The 24,295-nt window shown below is 46.5% G+C and overlaps 1 pseudogene across 1 annotated transcript in view; it reads left to right on the top strand.

The window, feature by feature from the left end:
- The window catches only part of LOC310856100 (glutamate receptor 1-like), a 130,948-nt pseudogene that overhangs the window by 94,899 nt on the left and 11,754 nt on the right, over window positions 1–24,295 (top strand). Inside the window, exons 10-15 of the transcript in view lie at window positions 2,515–2,730; window positions 4,460–4,531; window positions 4,918–5,128; window positions 13,693–13,891; window positions 15,924–16,034; window positions 17,476–17,612. The product of the transcript in view is annotated as a glutamate receptor 1-like (transcript). The remainder of the gene's footprint in view (window positions 1–2,514; window positions 2,731–4,459; window positions 4,532–4,917; window positions 5,129–13,692; window positions 13,892–15,923; window positions 16,035–17,475; window positions 17,613–24,295) is intronic.

Below are 24,295 nucleotides of genomic sequence, written 5' to 3' on the forward strand. Positions count from 1 at the left end.
TAACGCCATTGGCTCATGTGTAACTATCTCCTTGTTGTTCAGATAATGCCATTGGCTCATGGCTTGTAACTATCTCCTTGTTGTTCAGAATAATGCCATTGGCTCATGGTGTAACTAACTCCTTGTTGTTCAGATAATGCCATTGGCTCATGGTGTAACTATCTCCTTGTTCAGATAACGCCATTGGCTCATGGTGTAACTAACTCCTTGTTGTTCAGATAATGCCATTGGCTCATGGTGTAACTATCTCCTTGTTGGTCAGAATAATGCCGTGGCTCATGGTGTAACTATCTCCTTGTTCAGATAATACCATTGGCTCATGTGTAACTATCTCCTTGTTCAGATAATGCCATTGCTCATGGTGTAACTATCTCCTTGTTGTTCAGATAATGCCATTGGCTCATGGTGTAACTATCTCCTTGTTGTTCAGATAATGCCATTGGCTCATGGTGTAACTATCTCCTTGTTGTTCAGATAATGCCATTGGCTCATGGTGTAACTATCTCCTTGTTGTTCAGATAATGCCATTGGCTCATGGTGTAACTATCTCCTTGTTGTTCAGATAATGCCATTGGCTCATGGTGTAACTATCTCCTTGTTGTTCAGATAATGCCATTGGCTCATGGTGTAACTATCTCCTGTGTTCAGATAATGCCATTGGCTCATGGTGTAACTATCTCCTTGTTGTTCAGATAAGCCATTGGCTCATGTGTAACTATCTCCTTGTGTTCAGATAATGCCATTGGCTCATGGTGTAACTATCTCCTTGTTGTTCAGATAATGCCATTGGCTCATGGTGTAACTATCTCCTTGTTCAGATAATGCCATTGGCTCATGGTAACTATCTCCTTGTTGTTCAGATAATGCCATTGGCTCATGGTGTAACTATCTCCTTGTTCAGATAATGCCATTGGCTCATGGTGTAACTATCTCCTTGTTCAGATAATGCCATTGGCTCATGGTGTAACTATCTCCTTGTTGTTCAGATAATGCATTGGCTCATGGTGTAACTATCTCCTTGTTGTTCAGATAATGCCATTGGCTCATGGTGTAACTATCTCCTTGTTGTTCAGATAATGCATTGGCTCATGGTGTAACTATCTCCTTGTTCAGATAATGCCATTGGCTCATGGTGTAACTATCTCCTTGTTATTCAGATAATGCATTGGCTCATGGTGTCACGCCCCAACCCCCAGAAAGCCAATGTGGCGGTAGCCCCTCTCACCATCACGCTGGTCAGGTCTCTCTCTCTCTCTCTCTCTCTCTCTCTCTCAATTCAATTCAAAGGACCTTTATTGGCATGAGACAACGTACGTTTACATTGCCAAAGCAGAAGTGGAAACAAGACAATCAAAATAAACAACATGTACATATACTAATAAATAAATATTGGATATAAATAGGAATTAACCAACTTTGTGCGGGAACCCATTTTGGTGTTGGCATCATGTTGTGCTTTAGCTATTTAAAAATAGCAGATCTACAAGCTCATATCGCGCCACCGAGTGGCGCGCTACGAGCTTGTAGGTCTGCTATTTTTGAAAAATCGAAGAACGACTGACATAGAAACTTTTTATCAGAAAACTGTCAGGATGTAGAAGACATTTATAGAATCTGATCTCAGGTCAGAATGGGTTAATAAAGGTGTCCTCTCCCCCCCCCCCCCCATCAGAAAGCCGACGTGGCCGTGGCCCCTCTCACCATCACGCTGGTGAATAAAGGTGTCCTCTCTCTCTCCCCCATCAGAAAGCCGACGTGGCCGTGGCCCTCTCACCATCACGCTGGTGAATAAAGGTGTCCTCTCTCTCCCCCATCAGAAAGCCGACGTGGCCGTGGCCCCTCTCACCATCAGCCTGGTGAATAAAGGTGTCCTCTCTCTCCCCCCCATCAGAAAGCCGACGTGGCGGTGGCCCCTCTCACCATCACGCTGGTGTAATGAATAAAGGTGTCCTCTCCCCCCCATCAGAAAGCCGACGTGGCCGTGGCCCCTCTCACCATCACGCTGGTGGTTTAATAAAGGTGTCCTCTCTCTCCCCCCCATCAGAAAGCCGACGTGGCGGTGGCCCCTCTCACCATCACGCTGGTGGTTTGGGTTAATAAAGGTGTCCTCTCTCTCCCCCATCAGAAAGCCGACGTGGCCGTGGCCCCTCTCACCATCACGCTGGTGGTTAATAAAGGTGTCCTCTCTCTCTCCCCCATCAGAAAGCCGACGTGGCGGTGGCCCCTCTCACCATCACGCTGGTGGTTTGGGTTAATAAAGGTGTCCTCTCTCTCCCCCCATCAGAAAGCGACGTGGCGGTGGCCCCTCTCACCATCACGCTGGTGTTAATAAAGGTGTCCTCTCTCTCCCCCCATCAGAAAGCCGACGTGGCGGTGGCCCCTCTCACCATCACGCTGGTGGTTTGGGTTAATAAAGGTGTCCTCTCTCTCTCCCCCATCAGAAAGCCGATGTGGCCGTGGCCCCTCTCACTCACGCTGGTGTTAATAAAGGTGTCCTCTCTCTCCCCCCATCAGAAAGCGGACGTGGCCGTGGCCCCTCTCACCATCACGCTGGTGCGCGAGGAGGTGATCGACTTCACCAAGCCCTTCATGTCTCTGGGGATCTCCATCATGATCAAGAAGCCCACCAAGTCCAAGCCCGGCGTCTTCTCCTTCCTGGACCCGCTGGCCTACGAGATCTGGATGTGCATCGTGTTCGCCTACATCGGAGTCAGCGTGGTGCTGTTCCTGGTGAGAGGAGGGGGTCTACACCGGGGGGGTCCCCATAGCCCAGGGGGTCCTCGAGAGAGTTCCAGGGGGTCCCCAAAAGCCAGGGGGTCCTTGAGAGAGTTCCAGGGGGTCCCCAAAGGCCAGGGGGTCCTTGAGGGAGTTCCAGGGGGTCCCCAAAGCCCAGGGGGTCCTCCAGAGAGTTCCAGGGGGTCCCCATAGCCCAGGGGGTCCCTGAGAGAGTTCCAGCGGGTCCCCAAAACCCAGGGGGTCCTCGCGAGAGAGTTCCAGGGGGTCCCCATAGCCCAGGGGGTCCTCGAGAGAGTTCCAGGGGGTCCCCATAGCCCAGGGGGTCCTGGAGAGAGTTCCAGGGGGTCCCCAGAGCCCAGGGGGTCCTCAAAGGCCAGGGGGTCCCTGAGAGAGTTCCAGGGGGTCCCCACAGCCCAGGGGGTCCTCGAGAGAGATCCAGGGGGTCCCCAGAGCCCAGGGGGTCCTTGAGAGAGTTCCAGGGGGTCCCCAAAGCCCAGGGGGTCCTTGAGAGAGTTCCAGGGGGTCCCCAAAGCCCAGGGGGTCCTCGAGAGAGTTCCAGGGGGTCCCCAAAGCCCAGGGGGTCCCTGAGAGAGTTCCAGGGGGTCCCCATAGCCCAGGGGGTCCTTGAGAGAGTTCCAGGGGGTCCCCAAAGCCTAGGGGGTCCCTGAGAGAGTTCCAGGGGGTCCCCAAAGCCTAGGGGGTCCCTGAGAGAGTTCCAGGGGGTCCCCAAAGCCCAGGGGGTCCCTGAGAGAGTTCCAGGGGGTCCCCACAGCCCAGGGGGTCCTCGAGAGAGTTCCAGGGGGTCCCCAAAGGCCAGGGGGTCCTTGAGAGAGTTCCAGGGGGTCCCCAAAGCCCAGGGGGTCCTCGAGAGAGTTCCAGGGGGTCCCCCAAGCCCAGGGGGTCCTTGAGGGAGTTCCAGGGGGTCCCCAGAGCCCAGGGGGTCCTTGAGAGAGTTCCAGGGGGTCCTCAAAGGCCAGGGGGTCCCTGAGAGAGTTACAGGGGGTCCCCAGAGCCCAGGGGGTCCTTGAGAGAGTTCCAGGGGGTCCCCAAAGGCCAGGGGGTCCTCCAGAGAGTTCCAGGGGGTCCCCAAAGCCCAGGGGGTCCTTGAGAGAGTTCCAGGGGGTCCCCAAAGGCCAGGGGGTCCCTGAGAGAGTTCCAGCGGGTCCCCAAAACCCAGGGGGTCCTCGCGAGAGAGTTCCAGGGGGTCCCCATAGCCCAGGGGGTCCTCGAGAGAGTTCCAGGGGGTCCCCAAAGGCCAGGGGGTCCTCGAGAGAGTTCCAGGGGGTCCCCAAAGCCCAGGGGGTCCTTGAGAGAGTTCCAGGGGGTCCCCAGCTGAATGAGAATTAGGAACCAAATGGACCCTTATGGGTCTGTAGGGCTGTCCCCGACTAAGGATTTGTATAGTCGACTGATAGATGAATAAATTTGCTGTTAGTAGACTAATAGTCGACTGAGCTCATAGTGCGCCACCGAGTGGCGCGCTATGAGCTTGTAGGTCTGCTATTTTTGAAAAATCGAAGAACGACTGACATAGAAACAGCTTTTTCAGAAAACTGTCAGGATGTAGAAGACATTTTTAGAATCTGATCCCAGGCCTACAAATCGGGTCTCAATAGAGATAGAAATGCCATATTTGTAACCATTAATAATGAAACTGTCAGGATGTAATAGACATTTTTAGAATCTGATCTCAGGTCAGAATGTGGTTGTTGTCCTTCTCCAGGTGAGTCGCTTCAGTCCGTACGAGTGGCAGGGAGGAGACGAAGAGGACGACGATGAAGACGAGCAGCAGCAGGTGAACATCGTTACAGTTGACGGAAACTTAACGAGATAACAAAGGAAACAAAATAATCATACAAAATACTGACCAACCCCACACCCCCAAAAATATATATATATGTGTAGCGCCCAGGATTACATTAGACAATTGACGCTGGGTGAAGGAAATGGGTTGCAAAATAAAAATATATATTTATATTTTGACCAGTCTCTATTTTTTAAGTAAATAAAATACGACAATTCTGCATTTTTGGACTTGGTCAGTTCTTGGAGCCTTGACCGTTCTGTTATAAATATTTATAAAAATAAAACTACCTGATCCACAAACTGAAAAAAAAAAAAAGAAAAAAAAAAAAGGAAACCAAATAAAAATGTACTAAAAGCTGTCGTATAACCTTTCAGGCGGCGTCTGGCTCCTCCCCCTGGGGGCGGGGGGGTCCGCCCTGCTCCGGTGACCCCGCGGGGGGGGGTCAGCAGAACGGAGGTCAGCAGCAGAAGGAGAGCAAGGAGCAGCGGAGCACACCAACGAGTTCGGCATCTTCAACTCCCTGTGGTTCTCCCTGGGGGCCTTCATGCAGCAGGGCTGTGACATCTCCCCAGGTATGGGAAAAGAGTGACATCTCCCCCAGGTATGGGAAAAGAGGGCGTGCGTGCGTCAGAATTTGGTCAGAATTTATTGAAAGGATAGACCCTTGAGATGCAGCATCTCATTTTAGAGGGGGGTCCCGTATACAGGGAAAAAGATTACATACAGTACAGTGCAGTTACACAGATAGACAGTGCACAATAGACAATACAGACATGTACAGATACAATTAGCTTGCTCATCCTCTCCCACCCACTCCCCCATCCCCCAACTCTTTTTGGACAGGCATATTATATACAGCATGCGTGCGTGCGTGCGTGCGTGCGTGCGTGAACACCATAGGGAGGTGTTCATTCTCGAGGTAGGCTGTAACCTCTGACTACAGCTTAGCCTTAGAGGAAACCTTCCTAACTCCCTAGCTCTATACTGCAGTCAAGAAAGCTAGAGAAGGAAAAGACGCCAACGTCATTTTCTCTACCTTGCAATTTTCAAGCCGGCAGATTCGTCACTGTGTGCCAAATCTGCTGCCGAAACGGCTGGGAATGCATTGGAGTGAATGGAGCCGAGTGGACAAGCACATAAACAAACTCTATTTCTGAACGATTGAGACCCTTGTAAAATTATCACTTCTGGAAACGAAAAGAAGACTGATCTCCATATACTGCAGTACTATGGCCTTTAGAGCTGTCCATGGTGCTGACCTCCATAGACAGTTCTATACTGCAGTACTATGGCCTTTAGAGCTGTCCATGGTGCTGACCTCCATAGACAGTTATATACTGCAGTACTATGGCCTTTAGAGCTGTCCATGGTGCTGACCTCCATAGACAGTTATATACTGCAGTACTATGGCCTTTAGAGCTGTCCATGGTGCTGACCTCCATAGACAGTTATATACTGCAGTACTATGGCCTTTAGAGCTGTCCATGGTGCTGATCTCCATAGACAGTTCTATACTGCAGTACTATGGCCTTTAGAGCTGTCCATGGTGCTGACCTCCATAGACAGTTATATACTGCAGTACTATGGCCTTTAGAGCTGTCCATGGTGCTGACCTCCATAGACAGTTATATACTGCAGTACTATGGCCTTTAGAGCTGTCCATGGTGCTGATCTCCATAGACAGTTCTCTACTGCAGTACTATGGCCTTTAGAGCTGTCCATGGTGCTGATCTCCATAGACAGTTATATACTGCAGTACTATGGCCTTTAGAGCTGTCCATGGTGCTGACCTCCATAGACAGTTATATACTGCAGTACTATGGCCTTTAGAGCTGTCCATGGTGCTGACCTCCATAGACAGTTCTATACTGCAGTACTATGGCCTTTAGAGCTGTCCATGGTGCTGATCTCCATAGACAGTTATATACTGCAGTACTATGGCCTTTAGAGCTGTCCATGGTGCTGATCTCCATAGACAGTTATATACTGCAGTACTATGGCCTTTAGAGCTGTCCATGGTGCTGACCTCCATAGACAGTTATATACTGCAGTACTATGGCCTTTAGAGCTGTCCATGGTGCTGATCTCCATAGACAGTTCTATACTGCAGTACTATGGCCTTTAGAGCTGTCCATGGTGCTGATCTCCATAGACAGTTCTATACTGCAGTACTATGGCCTTTAGAGCTGTCCATGGTGCTGATCTCCATAGACAGTTATATACTGCAGTACTATGGCCTTTAGAGCTGTCCATGGTGCTGATCTCCATAGACAGTTCTATACTGCAGTACTATGGCCTTTAGAGCTGTCCATGGTGCTGATCTCCATAGACAGTTATATACTGCAGTACTGTGGCCTTTAGAGCTGTCCATGGTGCTGATCTCCATAGACAGTTCTCTACTGCAGTACTATGGCCTTTAGAGCTGTCCATGGTGCTGATCTCCATAGACAGTTATATACTGCAGTACTATGGCCTTTAGAGCTGTCCATGGTGCTGATCTCCATAGACAGTTCGGTGCTGCACTGTAACACAGATAGACTGTAGCTCTGTAGATATTGAGGGTCACACCTACTGTTTTGCAAATATGTATGCACACAATCGGAGGCTATAGCTCTGTTTAGCACACTGAGAAATGAGCCGCTGAAATACAATCATGAGCAGTTTATAACAGGGGGGACCATACTATGGACCGTAATAGTGAGGAGCCACACCTCCAGTCATCCAGAGCCCTAAACACAGTCGTCCAGCTAGACATAGTCGACGCATGGAGACTAAAGCACCCGAACACCAGGGGGCACGGTGGCACAGTCGGTAGTGCTGTCACCTCACAGCTAGAAGGTCCTGGGTTCGATTCCCGCTCGGGGCGCTGTGGGTGCTGGCGGCGTGTTTCCTCCTCCGCGTCATCAGTGCCCATACCCGAAGGCGGGGTTGGCGAAAGGGCCTTTCTGTGTGGAGTTTGCATGTTCTCCCCGTGTCCCCTAGGGTAGGTACCCTCACATGTTCTCCCCGTGTCCCCTAGGGTAGGTACCCTCACATGTTCTCCCCGTGTCCCCTAGGGTAGGTACCCTCACATGTTCTCCCCGTGTCCCCTAGGGTAGGTACCCTCACATGTTCTCCCCGTGTCCCCTAGGGTAGGTACCCTCACAAAAAACATGCAGCAATCCTGGTCTCTAAACTACCTCCCCCTGGCCAGCCGGGGCGCCTGATGGAGGGGGAAGGAACTGGCCGGCTGAGGCTGTCGTTGACTTTCACACACATCACTGACACAGCGTAGCATAGCGGTGGTGTGTGTATTAATAGAGGACGGTGTCCTCGATATGAATACATGATTATTAATAGTATTTGGTGTCCTCGATGCGCCGACGGGGTCAGTGCATCAACACGGGATCCTATTGGATGATGATGATGATGATGATGATGGTGGTGATGGAGTGTCATTGAGGCGACCGTGGCTGCTTGATAGCGGCAGTCCTTAACCCATTCTGACCTGAGATCAGATTCATTACGAGGTTTCCACTGGACACACAACTGGTCTGATGAACCCATTCTGACCTGAGATCAGATTCTAAAAAATGTCAGTCGTTCTTTCGATTTTTCAAAAATAGCAGACCTACAAGCTCATAGCGCGCCACTCGGTGGCGCGCTATGAGCTTGTAGATCTGCTATTTTTAAATAGCTAAAGCATAACATGATGCTATAACACCAAAACGGGTGCCCGTTCAGAATGGGTTAATCTGACATGCTTCTGCGCGGAGTCCTTAGAAGACCGTCTGTCTTAACGTCCCCCAGGGGGGTCTTCAGCACGAGATGCCCTGATTCTGATGGACATGGTGCCACGCGTGCGTGTGTGTGTGTGTGTGTGTGCGCGTGCACACGCCACAGTAGAATGGTTGACCTCATCGCGAAGGACACAGTCTGTCGTAGCCAGACTATATTCCACAAGCTGCCATTTCCCTTACTTTTACATTTTAAGATAGCCTATCTTTACATTGCATCTTATTTTATATCGATTTCTGCTAAGCAGCAAGCTATAGCTAAATATGCTTAGATATGATTTCAATTCATATTAGGATACATTTGCACGACTGTAAAGTTAAATTAAACGGAAGTTGGGAGGAAGAGTTGCATTATTTCACTCACCAATGGCGGAGGAACCCACAGAGGAACCCCGGCAAGGCACCAACTTGCCAAGAGTTCCTGGTTAAATGTTTGCTATATCTGTCGAGTGCCTGTCGAACGCCTCCCGTCAACACAGACTGATTTTACCAAGATATTTGCTCAGCCATTTGGCATTTCAATCACACAGAAAATTATACAGTTGCCGAAACAGGTCTGTTGTTTTCAGCCCTGCACAAACAAACTTTGTAATTTCTCAATTGTTTTTACAGTCGACCAAATGACTCCATACAGTCGACTTGGTTCATTCTGTGGAGCGCGCACTGTGCTATAACAGACAGACAAACAAGCAATCAAACAATTCCAGTGAACTAGTTCAAACCGTGCTTTAGGGCAGCCAACAGTTTACAAACCGTTTAGTTGCTAAAAGCTGGAAGCTTTATATTCTGATAGTAATCCTTGTTGTAAAGTGTTGGCATCCATTTACCATCTTCAATTATTCAGTCGGCCTACTCCATTTACAGTTTTTGTTTTTTTATTCCAACCCCTGGAGAGACATGGAAACTGCTGTTCCTGAACAAACACTCCATAGCAATGATTAACCGGTAACAAGAAGACTCGCCCCGTTTCTGTTTTCCTCCCAGAGTTTTCCCCAGTGAGGGGTTGGTGGGAGAGGCTGGACAGCAGACGGCTGGACTTTGAATTTCTCTAACTATAAACTTTCATGACAGCAGAACAGCCTAAGTACAAATATAATTTATGAAAAGCTACTACAGTGAAGTCTGTTCACAGAAGTTGTTATGGATATGGATATGTGGGGATTATCTGACGAGGTACCATTTGAGGGCAAAACCTTACATATACTAAATAATACTAAATAGTTTATAGGGTCAATATGAGTAAGATAATATAGCCTTTCTACAGGAGTATCTTTTTATATTTTTCCAAAAAGAATACAAACAGCCAATAGCATATTACAAAGTTATCCCCCTCACTGGTGACAATTCCGGGAGGAAAAACGGGCAAGCACCGGGGTGAGTCATCCGGTATTCGATTAACCCATGAGATCAGATTCATACAAGGTTTCCACTGGACACACACTGGTCTGATTAACCCATTCTGACCTGAGATCAGATTCTAAGAATGTCTGTCGTTCTTCGATTTTTCAAAAATAGCAGACCTACAAGCTCGTAGCGCGCCACTCGGTGGCGCGCTATGAGCTTGTAGATCTGCTATTTTTCAATAGCTAAAGCATAAGATGATGCTAACACCAAAATGGGTTCTCGTTCAGAATGGATTAATATCATGTGGTGAGCTTGCAGATTTTCCGACTGACATCATAAAATTACTTGTCATTTAGTTCTACTGGATCTCCTGTCCACGAGTCTCTCCCCCCTCCCACCCCCAACGGAATTGTCAGTATTTTTTGTCATATAGTTTTAGTCATCATAGATTTCATCATTGATTTGAGAAAAAGGTAGTCGACCAACATTTTTCGTCATAGTGTGTAAAGTGTGCATGTGCATGTGTGTGTACTGTGTGTGTGTGTGTGTGTGTGTGTGTGTGTGTGTGTGTGTGTGTGTGTGTGTGTGTGTGTGTGTGTGTGTGTGTGTGTGTGTGTGTGTGCGTGCGCCACGATGACCCAGAAGCGTATTTAGAGCAGATCCCAAAACGCTCATCTGGAGGACATCAGCTGTCATGTTTTTTGAGAGGAGAGGAGAGGAGAGGAGAGGGGAGGGGAGGGGGGGAAGGGGAGGGGAGGGGAGGGGAGGGGAGGGGAGGGGAGGAGGGGGGAGGGGAGGGGAGGGGAGGGGAGGGGAGAGGAGAGGAGAGGAGAGGAGAGGAGAGGAGAGGGGAGGGGAGGGGAGGGGAGGGGAGGGGAGGGGAGGGGAGGAGGGGGGAGGGGAGGGGAGGGGAGGGGAGAGGAGAGGAGAGGAGAGGAGAGGAGAGGAGAGGAGAGGAGAGGGGAGGGGAGGGGAGGGGAGAGGAGAGGAGAGGAGAGGAGAGGAGAGGAGAGGAGAGGAGAGGAGAGGAGAGGAGAGGAGAGGAGAGGAGAGGAGAGGAGAGGAGAGGAGAGGAGAGGAGAGGAGAGGATCAAAGCGTTGTATCTCCCATTCTGAAATGTTCCAGGGACACTGTGAAGGTCGGGGACGACAGGAAGGTCGACTCTCACTTTCACTGTTATATTTCAAGGCTCAATGTTGGTTCAACAGTATATAATGTAAGTCTGCAACTTGTCTGGAAACTAAACCTTTGAAAGTACCCGAGTATACGTTGACCTTGAAGTGCAGTACGTTTATCTTTAAGTTCTGTCACACAACAGTCTGGCTGAGGGCGAGCATTATCCTGTTATGAACACTTTGACCGCTATAGCATTTATTGACAAATTACGATATAATTCACGCCAGCACGCCACATTTCCAGACTTCGGTTATAGTATACACAAACAGTATTTATCTGACTGAACTAACTCTCTACTCTCTACGCATCATCTGTAGTATACCGTATATAATAGCAGAACGAAGTAAAACAATGAAATCTGTGTGTTTGACTGGATTGCTGCATTGCTACAATGACCATAATGCGTTGGTGCACTGCTCCTCCTTGTGGAGAGGGGGGGAGGCTGTTGAGACGTTTAACACCCCCCCCCCTCTCTCTCTCTCTCTCTCTCTCTCTCTCTCTCTCTCTCTCTCTCCCTCAGGTCTCTGTCGGGGCGCATCGTGGGGGGTATGTGGTAGATAATGATCTCTCTCTCTCTCCCTCAGGTCTCTGTCGGGGCGCATCGTGGGGGGTATGAGGTAGATAATGATCTCTCTCTCTCTCCCTCAGGTCCCTGTCGGGGCGCATCGTGGGGGGTATGTGGTAGATAATGATCTCTCTCTCTCCCTCAGGTCCCTGTCGGGGCGCATCGTGGGGGGTATGTGGTAGATAATGATCTCTCTCTCTCCCTCAGGTCTCTGTCGGGGCGCATCGTGGGGGGTATGTGGTAGATAATGATCTCTCTCTCTCTCCCTCAGGTCTCTGTCGGGGCGCATCGTGGGGGGTATGAGGTAGATAATGATCTCTCTCTCTCCCTCAGGTCCCTGTCGGGGCGCATCGTGGGGGGTATGTGGTAGATAATGATCTCTCTCTCTCTCCCCCAGGTCTCTGTCGGGGCGCATCGTGGGGGGTATGAGGTAGATAATGATCTCTCTCTCTCCCTCAGGTCCCTGTCGGGGCGCATCGTGGGGGGTATGTGGTAGATAATGATCTCTCTCTCTCCCTCAGGTCTCTGTCGGGGCGCATCGTGGGGGGTATGTGGTAGATAATGATCTCTCTCTCTCTCCCTCAGGTCTCTGTCGGGGCGCATCGTGGGGGGTATGTGGTAGATAATGATCTCTCTCTCTCTCCCCCAGGTCTCTGTCGGGGCGCATCGTGGGGGGTATGAGGTAGATAATGATCTCTCTCTCTCTCTCCCTCAGGTCCCTGTCGGGGCGCATCGTGGGGGGTATGTGGTAGATAATGATCTCTCTCTCTCTCCCTCAGGTCTCTGTCGGGGCGCATCGTGGGGGGTATGTGGTAGATAATGATCTCTCTCTCTCTCCCTCAGGTCCCTGTCAGGGCGCATCGTGGGGGGTATGTGGTAGATAATGATCTCTCTCTCTCCCTCAGGTCTCTGTCGGGGCGCATCGTGGGGGGTATGTGGTAGATAATGATCTCTCTCTCTCTCCCTCAGGTCTCTGTCGGGGCGCATCGTGGGGGGTATGTGGTAGATAATGATCTCTCTCTCTCCCTCAGGTCCCTGTCGGGGCGCATCGTGGGGGGTATGTGGTAGATAATGATCTCTCTCTCTCCCCCAGGTCTCTGTCGGGGCGCATCGTGGGGGGTATGTGGTAGATAATGATCTCTCTCTCTCCCTCAGGTCCCTGTCGGGGCGCATCGTGGGGGGTATGTGGTAGATAATGATCTCTCTCTCTCTCCCTCAGGTCCCTGTCGGGGCGCATCGTGGGGGGTATGTGGTAGATAATGATCTCTCTCTCTCCCTCAGGTCCCTGTCGGGGCGCATCGTGGGGGGTATGAGGTAGATAATGATCTCTCTCTCTCTCCCTCAGGTCTCTGTCGGGGCGCATCGTGGGGGGTATGTGGTAGATAATGATCTCTCTCTCTCTCTCTCAGGTCCCTGTCGGGGCGCATCGTGGGGGGTATGTGGTAGATAATGATCTCTCTCTCTCCCAGGTCTCTGTCGGGGCGCATCGTGGGGGGTATGTGGTAGATAATGATCTCTCTCTCTCCCTCAGGTCTCTGTCGGGGCGCATCGTGGGGGGTATGTGGTAGATAATGATCTCTCTCTCTCCCTCAGGTCCCTGTCGGGGCGCATCGTGGGGGGTATGTGGTAGATAATGATCTCTCTCTCTCCCTCAGGTCTCTGTCGGGGCGCATCGTGGGGGGTATGTGGTAGATAATGATCTCTCTCTCTCTCTCTCCCAGGTCTCTGTCGGGGCGCATCGTGGGGGGTATGTGGTAGATAATGATCTCTCTCTCTCTCCCTCAGGTCTCTGTCGGGGCGCATCGTGGGGGGTATGTGGTAGATAATGATCTCTCTCTCTCCCAGGTCTCTGTCGGGGCGCATCGTGGGGGGTATGTGGTAGATAATGATCTCTCTCTCTCTCCCTCAGGTCTCTGTCGGGGCGCATCGTGGGGGGTATGTGGTAGATAATGATCTCTCTCTCTCTCCCAGGTCTCTGTCGGGGCGCATCGTGGGGGGTATGTGGTAGATAATGATCTCTCTCTCTCTCCCTCAGGTCCCTGTCGGGGCGCATCGTGGGGGGTATGTGGTAGATAATGATCTCTCTCTCTCCCTCAGGTCCCTGTCGGGGCGCATCGTGGGGGGTATGTGGTAGATAATGATCTCTCTCTCTCCCTCAGGTCTCTGTCGGGGCGCATCGTGGGGGGTATGTGGTAGATAATGATCTCTCTCTCTCCCCCAGGTCCCTGTCGGGGCGCATCGTGGGGGGTATGTGGTAGATAATGATCTCTCTCTCTCTCTCCCTCAGGTCCCTGTCGGGGCGCATCGTGGGGGGCGTGTGGTGGTTCTTCACCCTCATCATCATCTCGTCCTACACCGCCAACCTGGCCGCCTTCCTGACGGTGGAAAGGATGGTGTCGCCCATCGAGAGCGCCGAGGACCTCGCCAAGCAGACGGAGATCGCCTACGGCACGCTGGACGGAGGCTCCACCAAGGAGTTCTTCAGGGTGACCATGTGACCACCGACCGGGCGCTTTGTTTCTCTCATATATATATATATCCCATTTTGACCTGGGAACGATTCTGCAAATGTCTTCTAAATCCTGACAGTTTTGTTGAAAAAAGCTATGTTTCTCTATGTCAGTCGTTCTCAAACACTTTCATGTCACCTTACACGATTCTTCAAAAATAGCAGACCTACAAGCTCATAGCGCGCCAGATCTGCTATTTTTCTAGAGCTAAAGCATGACATGATGCTAACACCAAAAAGGGTTCCCGCCCAGAATGGGATATATATGTATACATATATGTCTCATATATATAGCGTAGCGCAGTGGGCTTCAGCCTTTTTCAAGGGCCATTATTATTTTATTCTGGTGGTTCCCAGAGTGGGGTCCCGCGACCCCACTTTAAAGTAATGCAGATGCTTAAAGGACCACTTCACCACTTTTCAACATATCTTCATATAATGGGTCCTCACTAATAATCATGAAAAAATTTAACGATTTTTTTCTACTCAGTCTGGAAAATGGAAGCCATCGTTCTCACGATAATGAAAATCTAAACATTTTCATTTTTGTAAAAAAAAAAAAAAAATCTTGTTTAAAGAATAATCTGCCTAATGATGATGTCACTGGAAGACGGTTTCTGAACTGCCCACAGCCCTCCTATGAGACACAGACCGAGTAGAAAAATATTGCGCCATTTTTTCATGATTATTAGTGAGGACCTATTATATGAAGATAGGTTGAAAAGAGGTGAAGTGGTCCTTTAACAATAATTTAACCCTTGAGAGCGTGAAATGAGACCAAATGGTGCATTTGGTGACCAACATTCCATCATTCAGCTGAGGACAGCCTGGAGAACCCCCTCAAGGACCTCTGGATGAAAACGGATTGAATGAGAGTCAACCGATAATGGACCAGTTACTCATCACTCAAAGGCAATGGAGACGAGCAGGCTCGCCTGGAGCCAAATGGCTGTGATTAGCCCATTCAGGACGTCGTGAGCCCCTTTTGGTATTTTAAGAATCATGTAATAACTTTAGCTATTGAAAAAAAATAGCAGATCTACATGCTCATAGTGCGGCACCGAGTGCCGCACTATGAGCATGGTAGATCTGCTATTTTAGAAAACAAATCTGGAAAATGTGGCGCAAATCTTTATATTCTTTCCCAGCGAATGGTTTTAACTCAAATCTTTGCTTCTGGATCATTCTGGGGGTCCTTGACATGGAAAAGGTTGAGCACCGCTGACATAGAAACATAGGGGTTTTCAGAAAACCCTCAGATAGCCATGTAACAAGGTTGTGTCATGAAACCATGTGACTCTCATTGGAAATGCATTGAGGCGGCCATGACACACAGAAGACACATGTGAGTGAGGCCTTAGAAGGCGTTTTTGAGTGGTGCAACCACTCCCTTACGGAGCTATGCGTGTGGCTGGCTGGGTGTGTGCCTGGCTGGCTGGCTGGGTGGGTGGGTGCCTGGCTGGCTGGCTGGGTGGGTGGGTAATGGGTATATGAGCACGAAAACAGCATGGTTGTTTTTCACCACCTGTGTGCAACCTAACGCGCACACACACACACACACACGCATTAACTGTATATATGATGCTTTCGGGTGTGCCAGTAAAGTACAGTGACAGTACAGTACTGTACAGTAGAGGGACCGCCACGCGGGTAACTCTGTCATTTCTCAACATGGGCCTCAGTCGTCATGCATGTGTTTAAGTACTGTACTTAACCCATTCTGAACGGGAACCCATTTTGGTGTTGGCATCATGTTATGCTTTAGCTATTGAAAAATAGCAGATCTACAAGCTCATAGCGCGCCACCGAGTGGCGCGCTATGAGCTTGTAGGTCTGCTATTTTTGAAAGATCGAAGAAAACAACTGAGAATCTGATCTCAGGTCAGAATGGGTTGATCAGACCAGTGTGTGTCCAGTGGAAACCTCGTATGAATCTGATCTCAGGTCAGAATGGGTTAAGTACTGTTTTGAGGTATTTGACCCCCCCCCCCCCCCTCTCGTCCTCCCAGCGGTCGAAGATCGCCGTCTTCGAGAAGATGTGGTCGTACATGCGCAGCGCCGACCCCTCGGTGTTCGTCAAGAACACCAACGAGGGCATGATACGCGTGCGCAAGTCCAAGGTCAGTGATTGGTTGTGTCGACTTTGATTGATTGATTGATTGATTGATTGATTGAAATATGTATTAACAGTCTGCAGAATTACAGTATACATTTTAAGCACAACTCAATACAAAGACTGTTAACTGTGAGTGGACGACACCAATTAAGCATTACACTTGTTTACAACAGGGTCCACCGTGTTCAATTCATCCAAACATTTAGAGACGTACAAATAGACACTTCTATGTAGTCAAAGAACCGAACAGGAATTCATCATAAAGGAAGCAAAAAGGGAAAAGATACATATACAGTGAGGGGAAAAGGGGGGGGGGGGCGGTGGGGAGGGATTCAGATCTTACAGAGGCCAGTTTCGAATTGCAGCCATCCGTAGGTGCCCTTTGAGAGCGGTTTTGAAGGAGTCAAGGGATTCACATGTCTTAATGACTGTTGGTAGGGCGTTCCACATTTTGGTGGCATAGGAGCTACCCTAAAGCTAGGACTAAAACTGTGACGAAAGGTTGTTGTTTAGTAGCTTAATGACTAGTATTATAATTGTTTTGTCTTTTTTTTATGTCCAACATATTTGTGTTTGCTTCATAAAGTTAACGTAACTAACTAAATCCATTTGAAAGTAAATACAAATGTTACTTGCCAGGATTCCAATGAAAACAAATTGCTAAACAATTTTTCAGTATTTCAATTAAAATATAGCAAAAATAGCTGATCTACAAGCTCAAAACGCGTTGCAGTGTCACACGTTTTGAGCTTGTAGATCGGCTATTTTTGCTACGACAGAAATATGCAATGTGGTCCTCTGGAGTGAGTTTGGAAATAACATTTCTACACTCACTCCTGAGGGCCAATTTATTATATTTGCCCTCTGCAGTGAGTGTGGTAATATAGTTGCCCTCTGGAGTGAGTGTGGAACTATAGCGGCCCTCTGGAGTGAGTGTGGAACTATAGCGGCCCTCTGGAGCGAGTGTGGAACTATAGTGGCCCTCTGGAGTGAGTGTGGAACTATAGTGGCCCTCTGGAGTGAGTGTGAAACTATAGTGGCCCTCTGGAGTGAGTGTGGAACTATAGCGGCCCTCTGGAGTGAGTGTGGAACTATAGTGGCCCTCTGGAGTGAGTGTGAAACTATAGTGGCCCTCTGGAGTGAGTGTGGAACTATAGCGGCCCTCTGGAGCGAGTGTGGAACTGTAGTGGCCCTCTGGAGTGAGTGTGGAACTATAGTGGCCCTCTGGAGTGAGTGTGGAACTATAGTGGCCCTCTGGAGTGAGTGTGGAACTATAGTGGCCCTCTGGAGTGAGTGTGGAACTATAGTGGCCCTCTGGAGTGAGTGTGGAACTATAGTGGCCCTCTGGAGTGAGTGTGGAAATACAATAGTGCTCTCCATCGTCAACGTTTCCCACTCCTGCCTTTAGGATTTCAAACTAAATCAAAATGTTCTTGTCCAACAAGGGAAAGTATGCCTACCTGCTGGAGTCCACCATGAACGAGTACATCGAGCAGCGGAAGCCCTGCGACACTATGAAGGTGGGCGGGAACCTCGACTCCAAGGGCTACGGCGTGGCCACGCCCAAAGGCTCGCCGCTCAGGTATGAGAGACACACACATGCACGCACACACACACACGCGCACCTGTCACCTTACCGCAGGGGGAGGGTAGGGGCTGTCGGTGTCTTTCTAAAACACTATACTGTCATGGCTTTGTCCCTGTCTTGTTTATTTTATTTTATTTTATTTTATTTTATTTTATTTTATTTTATTTTATTTTATTTTATTTTATTTTATTTTATTTTATTTTATTTTATTTTATTTTATTTTATTTTATTTTATTTTATTTTATTTTATTTTATTTTATTTTATTTTATTTTATTTTATTTTATTAAAAGGGCCACTTTACCACTTTTCAACGCATCTTCATATAATTGGTCCTCACTAATGTTCATGACAAAATACCACACTTTATTTCCTTACTCAGTCTGTGTCTCATTGGAGCGCTGTGGGCAGTTCAGAAACCCGTCCACCAGTGACATCATCGTTAGGCAGTTTTTCATTTCCAGGGAGAAAAAGACAAGTCTGGGACCGAGTCCACTTCAATTCGACATAGAGTAGCGCAAACGTCGATCACTCTCTGCTGATTTCTGATCGTTTGCACCTTTGTTAAATTGACGCACACACATGCACACACGTACACACACTCCTCTCTCTCTCTCTGTCGCTCTAATTAATTAGACTCATGTCACGCAGCTGTGTGTAAATTCTCCCGGCGGATCCAGCCGGGAGCTGCCTATGCCATAGAACGCATAGGTGGACTTCAGGCTAGGTGAAACCTGACTAACAACAGCTCATGAAATGTAGAAGACCTAGTCATACTCCTCATACATGAGTCTTACTGAGGACCTATAGTCCTGATTGGCTGCCACACACGCTGCTGTCATGCATTGGTTACTCAGGTCACATGACCAGGAAACAGGTGACAGGAAGCAGGTAACAGACATCTTTAGAGACACCCAATGTTGTGTAACGTAGTTTTATGATTGAGACCGGCCGGTTGAGAGGAGCGTCCGTTACTAAGTAAAGAAACCAGTGCTTCTTTCACCTGACAAATTCACTATGGGATCATTTCTTGTTTAAACAAGATTATATATATATAATATTAGAGTGAGAGTGAGATTTATTACCGTGAGAATGATGGCTTCCATTTTTGCATTGCAACTTTTCAGGAATCAAAAGCTTGCGGTTTCTATTATTCCCCATATTTGGTTTCTGAAGTGCCCACAGCTCCTCCCATGAGACACAGAACGAGCAGGAAACTAGATGAAGTTCCCCTCGGGGCACAGGTCTCCACCAGGGCAGGTCAGGTTGTGGCCTCCTGGTGGTGCTATAATAGGACAGGTCTCCACCAGGGCAGGTCAGGTTGTGGCCTCCTGGTGGCGCTATAATAGGACAGGTCTCCACCAGGGCAGGTCAGGTTGTGGCCTCCTGGTGGCGCTATAATAGGACAGGTCTCCACCAGGGCAGGTCAGGTTGTGGCCTCCTGGTGGCGCTATAATAGGACAGGTCTCCACCAGGGCAGGTCAGGTTGTGGCCTCCTGGTGGCGCTATAATAGGACAGGTCTCCACCAGGGCAAGTCAGGTTGTGGCCTCCTGGTGGCGCTATAATAGGCCAATGTGAAAAGGGTGCCATTTCTTCTTACGCCTTGGATGGCGATCGGATGATTTGAGGCATTTTGTTCCAAAAATGTGTTTTGCAAAAATCCACCTGTTGGTGGCGCTATAACAGGCCAATGTGAAAAGGGTGGGATATATATTCCTTAGTCTAGTAGGAAAGTCTGTGAAAGATTTCACGTAAATTGCACGCTGCGTTCATGATGTGAGGCTTTCAAAACGGGCCAGTCCTGCAAACTTTGAAACACAATGTTAGCCAATTAGGATGGAATATGAAATATCGGACAGATCCGGCTTGAACACATGACTGTAGAGATACTGTGTAACGATTTGCGGGATTTTTGGACAGAATATGGAGTAGTAATATTTAAATAAATGTTTTTCAAAAGTCGGCCTCCTGGTGGCGCTATAACAGGCCGTTCTGGACATTTTGGGGCAGAGACTCATCGTTTTCATCTAGGGAGTTTGTGTGCAAAATGTAGCATCGACCGGGTTAACGGTGCCGGAGATTAGCTGGGACGGACGGGAACACACACACACACACACACACACACACACACACACACACACACACACACACACGCACACACACGGACAGAGTGCAAAACATACTCTCTCCCCATGCCTTCGGCCTGGTGGAGACAAAAACAGTGACATTTTATCATGACCATAATAGTGAGGACCAATCTACCAATTTCTCAGCCTTCTGATTGGTCCCTGACTGACCAACCAACCAGCAGGCTCTTTCTGCCTTGTTCCGCCCCCTGGTTCCGGCTTGTTTATGTTGAATATGCTAAAACATAATTTTTGGAGAAAAACACTCAAAACAGTCACCTATTGGCTTCACCTGTGATGTTCTTTTTTACGGACACCAAGTTTAAAATAAGAATTGAATGCACAGAATATCAAAACACGAAGCAAATGACAAACGCCTCATTTCAATGGTAGTGGACGGAGAGAATGAAGGATTTTTGTCCAACCACCAAACAGCAACCAATGGGTGTGACGAGGGTCACAACCGCGGGCGGGAGGATATCTTGACAAAGGGTGAATTCTATGTGAAGATATGGTTGGAAAGTGGTGAAGTGGTCCTTTAAGTAAAAGTAGTTATATACAGTGTTTCATTTTCAAGTTGCAGTTCTATATTATTGTTTCATTTTAAAGTTGCAGTTTGATAGAGTAAAGTTACAGTGTTTCATTTTGCAGCCACATTAGCTGCTCACTGGGGGGATCCCCAGGTGTTCTAACAATGCTAATAAATACATGTTTATTTATTAATGATTACCCACTTTTAATTAAAACTAAACTGAATTCAAAAGAGAGAACAAAGTCCAAACAAAACAAAGCCTATAGAGCGTCGCAGTCCCTCCCCCTTTCAGAACAACGAGTGGCCCAGGAATGTATTCTCCCATAGGCATTTCTTATTTAAAGACCTTTTAAGCGCCGTACGAAGCCAACTCTTGTCGTAACAAATCATGACAACACACACAATTTTTCGGGCCAAACAAATAATTACAAAGAAGAAAACCAACAAAAAAAAGTGTTGTAACCTGCCGTTTTTTTTCTACTTTCTAATTCTTTGTTTGGCCCGAAAACATGTGTGTGTTGTCATGATTTGTCACGACAAGAGTTGGCTTCGTACGGCGCTTAAAAGGTCTTTAAATAAATTAAATAAGAAATGCCTATGGGAAAATGCATTGGGTTTTCATTTCCTGGGCCACTCGTTTTTCTGAAAGGGGGAGGGACTGCGACGCTCTATAGAGCTATTTAACACTGTTACTGAACAGACACACTCTAGCAATGATTACTGTCACAATATAGAGCTATTTAACACTGTTACTGAACACACTCTATAGCAATGATTACTGTCACAATATAGAGCTATTTAACACTGTTACTGAACACACTCTATAGCAATGAATACTGTCACACTATAGAGCTATTTAACACTGTTACTGAACACACTCTATAGCAATGATTACTGTCACAATATAGAGCTATTTAACACTGTTACTGAACACACTCTATAGCAATGAATACTGTCACACTATAGAGCTATTTAACACTGTTACTGAACACACTCTATAGCAATGATTACTGTCACAATATAGAGCTATTTAACACTGTTACTGAACACACACTCTATAGCAATGATTACTGTCACAATATAGAGCTATTTAACACTGTTACTGAACACACTCTATAGCAATGATTACTGTCACAATATAGAGCTATTTAACACTGTTACTGAACACACACTCTATAGCAATGATTACTGTCACAATATAGAGCTATTTAACACTGTTACTGAACACACTCTATAGCAATGATTACTGTCACACTATAGAGCTATTTAACACTGTTACTGAACACACTCTATAGCAATGATTACTGTCACAATATAGAGCTATTTAACACTGTTACTGAACACACTCTATAGCAATGATTACTGTCACACTATAGAGCTATTTAACACTGTTACTGAACACACTCTATAGCAATGATTACTGTCACAATATAGAGCTATTTAACACTGTTACTGAACACTCACTCTATAGCAATGAATACTGTCACAATATAGAGCTATTTAACACTGTTACTGAACACACTCTATAGCAATGATTACTGTCACACTATAGAGCTATTTAACACTGTTACTGAACACTCACTCTATAGCAATGATTACTGTCACAATATAGAGCTATTTAACACTGTTACTGAACACACTCTATAGCAATGATTACTGTCACAATATAGAGCTATTTAACACTGTTACTGAACACACTATATAGCAATGATTACTGTCACACTATAGAGCTATTTAACACTGTTACTGAACACTCACTCTATAGCAATGATTACTGTCACAATATAGAGCTATTTAACACTGTTACTGAACACACTCTATAGCAATGATTACTGTCACACTATAGAGCTATTTAACACTGTTACTGAACACACTCTATAGCAATGATTACTGTCACACTATAGAGCTATTTAACACTGTTACTGAACACACTCTATAGCAATGATTACTGTCACAATATAGAGCTATTTAACACTGTTACTGAACACTCACTCTATAGCAATGAATACTGTCACAATATAGAGCTATTTAACACTGTTACTGAACACACTCTATAGCAATGATTACTGTCACACTATAGAGCTATTTAACACTGTTACTGAACACTCACTCTATAGCAATGATTACTGTCACAATATAGAGCTATTTAACACTGTTACTGAACACACTCTATAGCAATGATTACTGTCACACTATAGAGCTATTTAACACTGTTACTGAACACACTCTATAGCAATGATTACTGTCACAATATAGAGCTATTTAACACTGTTACTGAACACTCACTCTATAGCAATGAATACTGTCACAATATAGAGCTATTTAACACTGTTACTGAACACACTCTATAGCAATGATTACTGTCACACTATAGAGCTATTTAACACTGTTACTGAACACTCACTCTATAGCAATGATTACTGTCACAATATAGAGCTATTTAACACTGTTACTGAACACACTCTATAGCAATGATTACTGTCACAATATAGAGCTATTTAACACTGTTACTGAACACACTATATAGCAATGATTACTGTCACACTATAGAGCTATTTAACACTGTTACTGAACACTCACTCTATAGCAATGATTACTGTCACAATATAGAGCTATTTAACACTGTTACTGAACACACTCTATAGCAATGATTACTGTCACACTATAGAGCTATTTAACACTGTTACTGAACACTCACTCTATAGCAATGAATACTGTCACAATATAGAGCTATTTAACACTGTTACTGAACACACTCTATAGCAATGATTACTGTCACACTATAGAGCTATTTAACACTGTTACTGAACACTCACTCTATAGCAATGATTACTGTCACAATATAGAGCTATTTAACACTGTTACTGAACACACTCTATAGCAATGATTACTGTCACAATATAGAGCTATTTAACACTGTTACTGAACACACTATATAGCAATGATTACTGTCACACTATAGAGCTATTTAACACTGTTACTGAACACTCACTCTATAGCAATGATTACTGTCACAATATAGAGCTATTTAACACTGTTACTGAACACACTATATAGCAATGATTACTGTCACACTATAGAGCTATTTAACACTGTTACTGAACACTCACTCTAGCAATGATTACTTTCACAATATAGAGCTATTTAACACTGTTACTGAACACACTCTATAGCAATGATTACTGTCACAATATAGAGCTATTTAACACTGTTACTGAACACACTCTATAGAAATGATTACTGTCACAATATAGAGCTATTTAACACTGTTACTGAACACACACTATAGCAATGATTACTGTCACAATATAGAGCTATTTAACACCGTTACTGAACACACACTCTAGCAATGAATACTGTCACAAATAGAGCTATTTAACACTGTTACTGAGCACACACTCTAGCAATGATTACTGTCACAATATAGAGCTATTTAACAGTGTTACTGAACACACACTCTAGCAATGAATACTGTCACAAATAGAGCTATTTAACACTGTTACCGAACACACACTCTAGCAATGATTACTGTCACAATATAGAGCTATTTAACACTGTTACCGAACACACACTCTATAGCAATGATTACTGTCACACTATAGAGCTATTTAACACTGTTACTGAACACACACTCTATAGCAATGATTACTGTCACACTATAGAGCTATTTAACACTGTTACTGACAAACACTAGCTAGCAATGAATACTGTCACAATATAGAGCTATTTAACACTGTTACTGAACACAAACTCTAGCAATGAATACTGTCACACTATAGAGCTATTTAACACTGTTACTGAACACACTCTATAGCAATGATTACTGTCACACTATAGAGCTATTTAACACTGTTACTGACAAACACTAGCTAGCAATGAATACTGTCACAATATAGAAATATTTAACACTGTTACTGAACACAAACTCTAGCAATGAATACTGTCACACTATAGAGCTATTTAACACTGTTACTGAACACACTCTATAGCAATGATTACTGTCACACTATAGAGCTATTT

The sequence above is a fragment of the Protomyctophum parallelum genome, assembly GCF_964188405.1.
Source record: "Protomyctophum parallelum genome assembly, chromosome: 1".
Classification (NCBI taxonomy): Eukaryota; Metazoa; Chordata; class Actinopteri; order Myctophiformes; family Myctophidae; genus Protomyctophum; species Protomyctophum parallelum.